General features: G+C 30.8%; 1 protein-coding gene across 4 annotated transcripts in view; it reads right to left on the bottom strand.

The window, feature by feature from the left end:
- Window positions 1-12661, bottom strand: part of ANKRD17 (ankyrin repeat domain 17) — a 150750-nt gene that overhangs the window by 82195 nt on the left and 55894 nt on the right. The gene's annotated exons all lie outside the window — the stretch shown is intronic.

The following is a 12661-nucleotide window of genomic DNA, read 5'->3' as shown; positions in this document are numbered from 1 at the left end:
ATAAACCCATTGTTTAAGAGAAAATTACATGAGTAGAAGAATTTTAAAATGTATTATTCACATGCAGTTTCATTTTTTTAAAACAATTTTAATCTGGTGGGGTGAGGGTTGAGTAGGAGGTTATAAGGTTAATTCTTAGACTGCGAAACCTTTGACTTAGGTAAGCGAAGCTAAATCAGCTGTTCTTAAGATGATCTGCTCTCAGGACCCCTTCGTTACACTTATCAAGTACTGCACTCCCAAAAACTTTATATAAAGGTTAAATTTATTATTATTTACCATATTAGAAATTAAACTATAATCTTAAAAAATCCATATTCATTAACATCACCACTGGTTTAATCAGAAAAGTTTTTAAGTTCTGGAAAACTGTCAAGTGCAATCAAATACTATCCCAAAATTCTAATTTGTGCTTGAAAGCTTAATTTTATCACTAGCAACAAAAACTGCCAATCATTTTCCTCCACAGGCTTATTTCTATCATTTCTAAGATTTTTTGCCAAAAAACCAAGTTTGATCAGTGTGACGTGTCTGTCAGTTATATTCTTAAGCAAAAATGACATTTCATGAAAAAAAGGGAGCTAATTCACCCAACACCTAACAAAAAACACAAATGCTCTTCCTCCAAACACCACTTTTATATGCAGCAAAAGTTCTTTATGTGTACTTCCCATTTTGTCACACGCAATCATATTAAAAGGACATGTATTCAAAAGTGAAGATTTCATAAAATTGATATTTACTGCTTGATTAAGATTATTCTTAAGGTGAAACTGGACTTTTTAAAAAAATCTGTGAGTATATAGCAATGAAGAACACAACGATACTAGTACAACTTAAAACTTAAAGAATTAAAAAGTAGCAAACTCCTAAGACACGGGGGAAAAAACTGTTTTGACATCCTTTATCATAGTGCTACTTACAAACAAGAATAGCATATTTAATTAACACATTTAGTACTGAAGGTTAAATTTGGAGAAAATAATATGTTTCCAAAATTCCTAAACTAATGCAGTTTAACATAAAATAACATTGCAGATGTCTAATATTTCAAATACAAATAGACACAGAACAATCTGAAAATAATTTCAGTAAATATTTGAAAAACTTGACAATGTGTTAATCTTAACCAATCAATAACTGTTAAGATATAAGTTAAAAAGATGGTTTCTAAAGAAAAGTTGCTTTGCAATGAAATTTTCCATTAAGCAATATTACAATTTTTCAATCCAGTGGTAGAAGTAAAGAAAATAAAGGATATAAACATGGAAAAATGAACATAAGTAAAATAAACAGATGAAAACTTAAATAATATTTTAAAGTTTTAGAAAACAAAAGATCTCACAGAGTGGTGCATGATTAAGTGCCAAATTTAAAAAAAAGGTCATAGGTACTAAAACTGCAGAAAGATATGAAAGGATTTTGACTGAAATAAATTCATTTGTGTAAGAAAGGGGAGAAGAAAGAACATATCACTGGTAGACAGTATAAAATTTCTATATGCTAGAATAAAGGGTTTACTGTAGGAAAAGTCAGAAAGTTAAGTTAGATCACAGAAGGTATTAAATTTCAACTCAAAGTGATTTTCAAACTCAAAGTTCCCTATACCGGGTTGTATTAATTAAGCTTGGTAAAAACTTACTAAGAAAAAATCATGTCAATCTGTTCATGAGGGATACTTAACGACTGAAATGTTTTCTTATTGACTTAAAACTTCTCCACAAACTCTTACATTGTTTTTTAAGACCACTATTCTTACTATGTGAAAAATGTGGTAACTTAAAAAGCAGTAAACTCAAATAACAATGAAATTCTGTATGTAGATTTTTGCAGGTATTAGGATAAAGAATGGGAATAAATATCTATTACATCCTCCCCACTCCCAGTTTAAGATTAATGAAGAAAACTAATTTCAAGGATAATGCTTGGATCTGAGTATCTAGTTACCAAAACTGCTTCAGCTGCTACCTATGAGACCTAAGGAAGTCTCTCAACCATCTCTAGATTTTTATTCCGCATAAATTTTTCACAAATTTATCACAAACAACTTACTACATATATTTATTGCCTTTCTAACCTTCATGAAAACAGGAACTTCTTTGGTTCACTGATATGTATCCAGCAACTAGAGCTTTGCTCATTACATTCTCAGGCCTTAAATAAATCTACAGTAATAAAAGATGGTTTGGGGAACCTTCCCTTTCAGGTTATAAAGGACTAAAGTGCATTTAGAGAAAGCATAGTTAGCTACAAAAAATAAATTTAAGGATATACTTATAAATATAGAAAAGCTGTTCATTAGAAAGTAGGTAAAGCAGAATGCTATCTTCACTGACTTATTTATAGAGAATTGATTACATTAGCCTCTACACTTTTGTGCATACTAAGCCTTTTGGTTTTGAAAGATTAAAGGTGATATTTACTACAGATTCCTTTTGTTTAAAAAAATTATTTTTTAACAGTAATACTATTGAGGTTAACAAAGTAATTAAAATCCTTGTGTATTTTTTTCACTTTCTTCCAAAATAAACAATATAAATACTTGACAAGATAAAACAAGGTCTAGATATGTTTATGCCATTAATGGTACCCTTCAGTACTCAAAACACAAAGTCACATGGAACTTTGGAGATGTATGGACATCCACCCAGACCAATAGTGAATATAAGCATTACATTTCGAAGTAACTCCCTTTCAAAAGACATATTATCACTGCCATTACAGAAGACCAGTCCATTTTGTGGTGTAATAAACTGGTATTCATTTCAAAGGATATGGATATAGTATAGTCTGATTACCAGGACAGCATATATACAACCTTCATTCAATTTACTAAATATTCACTCACCATCAATTACATACTATGTTCAAAGCCTTAAGATAGTCAAAGGAGAATAAAAATGCAATCATTTTATCATAACCAATACCTTCCACAAACATATAATATAGAAAGGCTAGAAAGGCAACTCTATGTGCAAACAGCTAATATATCAAACAAGATTTAAAAAAACTATACTAAATAGATAATAATACAGTAACTACACAGAAAAAAAATTCTGATCGAGCATAATAAGAATAACGCTTAAGGAAGATGGGGTCTTTCATACTGTGCAGAAAAGCTTAAAATGTATATGGTAGATTACTGAAGGAGTTAAATATAGGCATGCTTGTTTTATTGACCTTCATTCACTTAATTGCACTTTTCAAGACCTTCACTTAATTACACTTTGCAAATACTGCATTATGTACAAATTAAATATCTGTGGTAACCCTATGTCAAGCAAATTGGCGCCACTTTTCCAAAAACATTTGATCGCTCCATGTGTCTCTATAATAAATTTGGTAATTCTTGGAATATTTCAAACCTTTTCATTATTATTATATTTGTTATGATGATATGTGATCAGCAATCTTTGATGTTATAATTGTAATTGATTTGGGACGCCACAAACTGCACCTATATAAAAGCAAGAACTTATTCAATAAATGTTATGTGTGTTATAACTGTTCCATCAACCAACCATCCCCTCTCTCTCATTGGGCCTTCCTATTCAATGAAAAATAACATTGAAACTAGGCCAGTTAACTCTACAATGGCCTCTAAGTGTTCAACTGAAAGGAAGAGTCCCACATCTCTCACTAGATATCAAAAAAGTTAGAAATGATTAAGCTGAGTGAGGAAGGTTTGTGAAAAAGCCAAGAAAGGCTGAAAGCTAAGCCTCTTACGACAGTTAGCCAAGTTGTGAATGCAAAGAAAACGTTCTTGAAGGAAACTACAAGTGCCACTGCAGTGAACATACAAATGACAAGAAAGTAAAACAGTCTTATTGCTGACATGGAGAAAGTTATAGTGATCTAGATAGATCAAACCAGCCATAACATTCCCTTAAGCCAAGCCTAATCCACAGCAAGGCCCTAACTCCCTTCAATTCTACGAAGGCCTAGAGAGGTGAGGAAGCTACAGAAGAAAAGTTTGAAGCTAGCAAGGATGATTCATGAGGTTTAAGAAAGGATGCTGTCTCCATAATATACAAATACACAATGAACAGCCAAGTGCTAAAGTAGAAGTTGTGGTAAGTTATCCAGAAGATCTAGCTAAGATAATTAATGAAGTTTGTTACTCTGAACAATTAATTTTCAACGTAGATAAAACAGCCTGATACTGGAAGAAGATGCCATCTAAAACTTTCATAGCTAGAAAGCAGAAGTCACTGCCTGGCTCAAAGGACAGGATGACTTACTTGTTAAGAGCTTACACAAACTGGTGACTTTAAGTTGACACCATTGTTCATTTACTGTTCCAAAAATCCTAGAATTCTTAACGATTATGTGAAATCTACTCTGCCTGTGCTCTATCAATGGAACAACGAAGTCTGGATAACAACATATCTCTTTACAGCATGGTTTACTCCATCTTTTAAGCCGACTGGTAGGACCCACTACTCAGAAAAAAAATTATTCCTTTCAAAATATTAATACTCACTGACAACGCACCTGGTCACGCGACAGCTCTAATAGATATACACAGTAAGACTAATGTTGTTTGCAAGCCTCCTAACAAAATATGCATTTGGAAGGCCATGAATCAAGGAGTAATTCTGACTTTCAAGTCTTATTATGTAAGAATATACATTTTGTGAGGCTATATCTGCCACTGATATTGATTCCTCTGATGATTCTGGGAGGGATTCACCATTCTAGATGCCATTAAGAACATTCAAGATTCATGGAAAGAGGTCAAAATATCAACATTAACAGGAGTTTGGATAAAGTTGATTCCAGTCCTCGTGGATGACTTTGAAAGGTTCAAGACTTCAAGAAGGAAGCAACTATAGATGTGGTGGAAACAGCATGGGAACTACAATCAGATGTGATACAAGATGTGACTGAATTGTTGCAATCTCTGGGTGAGGAAAGAAATTGGTTTTTTGAGATACAATTTACTGGTGAAGATGCTGAGAACACTGTTGAGATGACAAAAGGATTTACAGTATTACATAAATGTTTTTTAAAGAGGAGTAGTAGGGTTTAAGATATCAACTTCAATCCTGAAAGAAGTTCTTCTGTGGGTAAAATGCTATCAAATAGCATCACATGCTACAGAGAAATATTTTGTAAAAGGAGAAGTCAACTGATGAGTTAAATTAAACTGCTTATTTTAAGAAATTGCCACACCCACCCCAACCTTTAGCAATGACCATCCTGATAGGTCAGCAGCAAGACATTTCACCAGGTAAAAGATATGACTCACTGATGGTTTAGATAATGGTTAACATTTCTTAGCAATAAAGTATTTTTAAGTACTTTTTTAGACACTTAATAGACTAGTGTGAATATAATTTTATATGCATTAAGAAACCAAAAAATTCATATAACTATTGCGATGTTCACTTTATTGTGGTGGTCTGGAACCAAACCTGCAATATCTCTGAGGGATGCTATAGTAATATAAGTAATCAGTGTTTGAGAAAAAATAATTAAAAACCTTGTGAAAAATGGTTTTGGATAGATGTGATGATAAAATAATCTGTTAGGAACTTACTTCAATCGTGTCAAATGACATATTATGCAAGATGGAATTGGGAAAAAGGATCAGTCTCTGAGCATAAACATACTTTAGAAAATGAGAAACCAGTAACTCCAGAATTTGGACTTCTTGACCTTTAACACTCCCCATTCTCCCATACCACCCCTACCCAACAATTTATTACTGCTTCAGTTGTCCTAGAAACTGCCCAGTGTATTTATCATTGAATTTCAAGCTGGTAATGGGAATTTCAAGATGCTAATCTATATTTCAAGAAAGGTTACCTAGATCTAGACTGTATTACAAATGTTTTTAGAGTAACAACGAATTCCCATTCTTGGTCCAGGAAAACAAGATTATCTTCAATCCAAAATTCACCATGCTTAAAATTTGAAGATTTCTTAATCCAGTCAATACATAAAAATCTTAAAGATTTTTCCTTATAGTAAATGTTAGTGATTTGACTTTCATAACCAATTTTGTCATTTCAATGGCAAAATGATTTTACAGACGGAGATCATACCTGATGCCATTTTGCCCACAAAAAATAAAAGTTCTTTAGAACAACTTGACTTAAGGCCGTCATCCTGGACTGAATTACATAACTTGTGTTATCACTTATTCAGGGATATTTAGAGAACAGCCTACGTAAACATTAATTCAAAGCAACAGTAGTTTGAATCTTGGCATCACTTGTTATTATAAAAATAGCTGTTAAAAAGCTGCATTTAAATAAATGGATATTAAAAAGTTGAGCAATTTGAATCTATTCATTATTTATTAACACTGATTAAATAAATTAATAGTTTACATTATGTCTCTCAAACAAGCCCAGAAAAATTGGGTATTTGTTCTTCCTTGTTCTTTGAATACAAACACAGATTATATGTAAAATATGACATTCATAACTATAGTTGTAATAATTTATTATATTTTGCATATGGCAGTGGAACCTAATAAAAACTTCTTACGTCTGTTGTTAAATAGAGTAAACTTAAGCTAAAACACTACAGTTCTTAATAAAGAATAAATAATTCCAAAATTAATATACTTCAACATATTTCTTCTGTACAATTAAAGAGAAAATCTTCAGTAGAGTCACTGATCTATGTATACACTGAAATAAAATGAGATTAAATAAAAGCACACTTAAACTCCATGTTGTAAAAATGTCAATTCTGAATTTAGACAATGTATGTATACAACAACAAAAATTAATGCAAGCACAGGGCAGCCTTGGAATAATAAGACTAAGCAGATAGAAAAAGCTAGTATAATACTGCCTTATCTTTAACATCTCAGGTAATTGTTAATAAAAAAAAACCTTAAAGTTAGAAAATTAAAAGCATATTACAACATTATAAACATATTACTAAAATGTCAGATTATTTAAAAACTAGGAAAGCCAAGATTGAATGAAATAATGCCAAAAACTTATTTTCAGAGAAAGGAAGCAACTTATTACAAATACTGTTTCACTCAATGCAATGCCTGCAGAAGAACTGGCATATAACACATAGTTTTCAAACTGGAAATGAAACAAAATGAAAACTTGATAAATTCAGCTAAAGACAAGAGATGGGAGTGGAGGATAATAAGAAAATATAACATGTTTGCCACAACCTTCGAAATTAGGAAAAAGCAAAGGCCAAAATACCAAGTTAACATAAAAATGGGAAAATTTCTATTAAAAAAAAAAAATGACACGTAGATTAAGTGTTTAAAAAAAAGAGGGGGGGAGGGAGAGGAGTGGGGTAAGTAGGGGAAGGGTTTACTAAAGAAACTAGTATAAATACCCCATGGACATGGACAACGGGGCAAGGAATGACTGTGGGAAAAGAGGTAGGCTGGAGAGCAATGGAGGAAAAAGTGGGACAACTGTAATAGAAAAGCAATAAAAATAAGTTAAAAAGAAAAAAACAGCTATATGCTATTTTAAGAGAAATATACAAAAGTTTTAGTCATAAGGTTGAAAATAAGAGTCATGAAAAAGCAATTCCAGTAAAGGGTGTTAATTATCAATCAAAAAAGAATTAAATGTAAAAGCATTAAATAGTAAAAAGGGTATTTTACAACGACAATAAGTATAATACACCAAAAATATTATAATGTAATTGCTCAACTTTTATGCACCTAACAATATAATTTAGAAACACATAAAGTAAAAATGCTGGAAATATAAGCAACTAGAAAGTTCACACACCGTAGTGGGAAATTTACACATACCTATCTCAGAAAATGAGGAAAGCAAAAAGATTATGAAAGGATATGGAAGATTCAGAAATTAATCAATGAACTATACTACTATTTCATAGTAACAAAGAACTTAGTATATTATAAACTGAGAATACAGTCTTTGAAAACAAACAAAAACTTAACTATCTCTTAAGCAAAATAAAGTCTCAGCAAATTAAAAAATAGCAATAATACAGATTATAGTCTTGGTCCACAAAGCTAAAAGAAACTAAAAATCAACAATAAGATGACACTGTACTTGAAAAACTTAAAAAGAAAAAAAAAAAAAGACTACTAATGAACTCTCAGAGTACAGAGGAAATGAAAATTTAAATTGTGAGCCTAACTCCTATGGGAGGGATTTAGCCATAGCTGTCCTTAAAGAAAATTTTGGGCCTCAAATGTATTCATTAGAACACAACAAGCATTTAAAACATAAAAAACCTTCAAAAATCAAAATATATGAATTTATATATAATAATAATAGAAATAAGGAAATTGATAAGACACATAAGTAATTAATAAAACCAGAAACTGCTTCTTGGGTAAGTCTAGCAAGAAAGAGACAAGCCTTTGGTAATCTGATTATGGAAAATGAGAGAAAGAAAATATTTAAATTTGAAAACTTAACATTATAAATCAATAAATATGAAAATCTAAATAAAATGGGTAGTTTTCTAAGAAAAAGAATTATAAAAATTAACTAAAGAGATTGTAGAAACATTAACAGAACACATCCATAAAAGAAATATTAATAAAGGTAGTAGTCACAGATTTACAAAGCCCATAAAGCAGATGAGAAAACTCTCTAGCACATAAACATAAATAATCCATGAGAAAATTAAACCTGGCAGTTGTATAAAAGAATATCATTCAACAAATACAAAAAAGAAGATAGAATACTCAAAAAAATAATTGTACATACAGAAATGGTGATCTTCCCCTGCTGAAATGTTTTTCCCAAAACCTACTTTCTTCAGGTCTTAAGTTTATATTTTACCTTCTCAGATGATTCTATAAAAGGAGGTACTCTCCTCATCTCTCTACCACACCACCCTCTTTGTTTCCTCCACAGTACTAGTACAGCCTAAAATTATCTTGTTCCTGGGTATGTGTTTATTTTCTCTCTTCTCCACATAAAAAAAGAGAGGACGCATTCAGACTTAAGAGACTCACCAGTGTATGGCAAAGTTCCTGGCACAATACAAATATCCAAATAAATACTAGCTGAATATTAAAAATAAAACATCATAGCCAATATTAGCTAAATTTATTACATAATTCCTTACATTAAATTTTTAGGTGAAAAATAATATGGATCATCTCAGAAAAAGCACACAATAAAACAATATCCATTACCATGCAAATACTTGTTAAACCAAGAAGAAAACTTCTGTTTCCAAGAATGTATTTTACCAGAAATCTAAGGCATAAATATAAAAGTTCAAAAAGTAGAAGCATTCCATTTAAATCAGGAGAGATGCCCAAATCAGAACTATTAATGAACAGATCTGGAAACCTAACCAATACAACACAATCAGAAACAACAAATGAAACAAACAAAAAAGCCCTGGAGAACTATAAATACTAAAAAGAAAAAACAACAAAATGCCATCATTAGCAGAAAACATAATCACCCTTCTAGAAATTTCAGGAGAATTAACTGAAAACTAAGTAAATGGTAAGATCAACATACAAAAGCCAAGAGATTCCCTATAGACTAGCAATAACCAATTGAAAAATAAAATGTAAAATGGAAGATGTAATTCACAATGACAACAAAAACTATAAAACACCCAGGAATAAACCTAACAAGAAAACTGTAAAACCTACATTAAAAAATAACTTTAAAATTTTACTAATGGACATAAAAGAACACCTGAAGAAATGGAGAGGCATACCATGTTTCTGGATGGGAAGATTCAACAGTGTAAAGATGTCAATTCTCCCCAAATTAATCTGTAAATTCAATGCACTTCCAATCAAAATCCCAAAGGGATTTCTAATGGAACTTGACATGTTGATTCTAAAGTTCATCTGGAAGAGAAAATACACAGAAATTGCCAAAAAATTTTTGAAAAAACAATTGGAGGGATGCCCTACCAGATGTCACATATAAAATGATAATAATCAAAATAATTAAGTATTAAATCTGGAATACATGTATTTTGGACTTTTAAAATTGATAAAGGTAGTATTTCAAGTCAATGGGAAAAAAGACATTGTTTAATAAATTATTTTGGGAGGATGATTATTTAACTGGAAAAAATAGTGACGTTTCTACCACAGAATATATTTCTTAAAATTTCCAGATGAAATAAAATCTACTAGAAACAAATAAAACTAAAGAAGAAAAAATATGTAAGAGACTAAATTACTATAAGACGGTTTTTCTGCAAGACACAAAACCTAGAAGCTAGGGAGGAAAAGACTGATAGATTTTGACAGTATAAAAATGAAAAACCCAGTAGGGGAAGGGTTTAGCAAGGAACTAATATAAATAATCCATGAATATGGACATTGGGGTCGGGATCGACTGTGGGAGAAGGGGAGGGTTGGGTAGGGGATAGCAATGAGGGAAAAAGTGGGACAACTGTAATAGAAAAACAATTAAAATAAAATAAAATAAAATAAACACCCAAAGATTCCATAAAGTAAGGCAACTGACAGAAAAAAATATTATAAAATATAATATATTATAAAAGAATTCTAAAATTTCAGTAAGAAAATAACAAACCCCACAATGGGCAAAATGAGTAGGCAATTTATATGAAAAATCATCATTGGGAATCAGGTAAATAAGTACAAATTAAAATGAGGTATTCTTTTTCATCCATTAACAGATAATGTCTAATGTTTTAGAGGATAATTTGACATAATCAAAAACCAACATTTAAAAAGGCAATTTTCCTTTTAGGAATTTAGTCTACAGAAATACTTGTACATACATATAAGAAAAAAAAATGTACAAGTGTGTTCATTACCATATTGATTATAGAAAAAATTATAAATAATCCGCATGACCACCAACAGAATGATTATAGATAATACTATGAAATAACAGCTATCTGAAGAATAAAGTAAGGAGATCTACATATAAACATCATACCACAACTATCTAATGAATCTGTCCTGATCATTCTGTCCCATCATTTTTCATCCCTTTAACCTTCATTATTTACCTTTATGAAACTTAACAATAGTGATTTATGCCCCCAATTTGCTTATTGGCTTTCTCTTACTTGAATATAAGTTCATTTGGGAAAGGACCCTATTTTGTTCCTTGCTCCATCTTTTGCATCTAGAATACAGTCTTAAATACAAAATACTTAAAAATATTTACTGAATTAATGTAAATATTGGTGCAGAAAGATATCTACATTACATTAGGTGAAAAATACAAGCTGCAAAAAAAAAAGCATACTTGGTATGTATGTATCTATTTTAGTTGATGTAAAAAAAGATATGCATACATAAAAATACAAATATTTTCAAGATTATAAACTTGTTATTAACAGTGTTAATCAAAGAGTGAAATCAATGAGAAAATTTTAATTTTTACTTGCTGGTACCCTTCTCTTTTGCTTACCTTAAAAAAAAAAATGACCACATACTTCCCTAGTGCGTGATTTTTAGCAAAAAAAAAGGAAAAAAAAGTTTAAAAACTACTTTAGACCTTCAAAGAAAAATATCAGGAATCACCTAACCATTTCCATATTGCTAACAAAAATTTGAAGAGCTACCATAACAATTTGTATTATTTTGAGAAATACAGGATTAACTTGCAGGTATATGTAATTCAGTACCAATGCATGTATATGCAACCTAATTATTTTTAAATAAATGAAGTAAATCTTGGCATCAAAAGCAAGTCTTTAAGATTCAATTAAAGTAACTACTTTTCTCAACAGAAGCAAAATAAGAAATTCATTACATTAATTTCCTTCTTTTTCCTTCTATATCCAAAAAACTGTTTTTGAAATCACATTAACTGAAGTAAAATTTAAGATAAAATTCACCGTTTTTGAGTTGTAGAAATCTATGAATTTTGACAAAAATACACAATTATGTAATCACTACCACATTCAAGATAAGCATTATTTCTAACACTGAAAAAATTTTCATGTTACTTTGTAGGCAATTCAATCCCCTACCATTAACTCTCTACCCCTAGCAACCAGGATGTTTTCTGTTTTTTGTTTTTGTTTTTCCCTTCTTTTCCAGAATGAAAGGAATCATCCAGACTTTTGAGTGCAGCTTCTTTCACATATGCACAATGACTCTGAAATTCATCCAAACTATAGCATGCATCAGTAGTTCATTCCTTTTTATTGCTGAATAGTATTCCATAATGTGGATGTACCACCATTGTTTAGTTGTTCACTGGTTAAACATTTGAGTACAAGGCTTTATGTGGGCATTTTTCATTTCCCATGGGTAAACACATGAGAAGAACATGTCGTACAACAAGTGTATATTTAAATTTGCAAGAAACTTCCACTTTTCCAAATGATAGTACCATTTTGCTCTCCCACTTGTAACCTGTTCTGGTTGTTCTGAACCTCTCTATTTCACTGATAAAATTACACTGTGAAATACTCCACAATTCCTAATGGCTAGTGAATGATATTAAGCATCTTTTCCTCTGCTTACATAGCAAGTATATTTTCTTAGATAAATTACACATTTAAAAAACCTTTCCTGCATTTTTTGTTCAGTTGTTTCTTCATTATTGAGTTGTGAGGATTCTTAATATATTATGGAACAAGTCCTTTAGCAGACACATGGCTTGCAAATTTTTCCAAAATTATTTCTTTTCAATAACTTCGGAAGAACAAGTTTTTAAATTTGATTAAGTCCAAATTATCGTTTTTTTCCTTTTATGTTTGTATTTTTTGA

This window comes from Furipterus horrens, unplaced genomic scaffold (assembly GCF_987537825.1).
Source record: "Furipterus horrens unplaced genomic scaffold, mFurHor1.1.pri manual_scaffold_2, whole genome shotgun sequence".
Lineage (NCBI taxonomy): Eukaryota > Metazoa > Chordata > Mammalia > Chiroptera > Furipteridae > Furipterus > Furipterus horrens.
The sequence above is the reverse complement of the archived record's forward strand: the minus strand, read 5'-3'. Positions and strand labels throughout refer to the sequence as shown.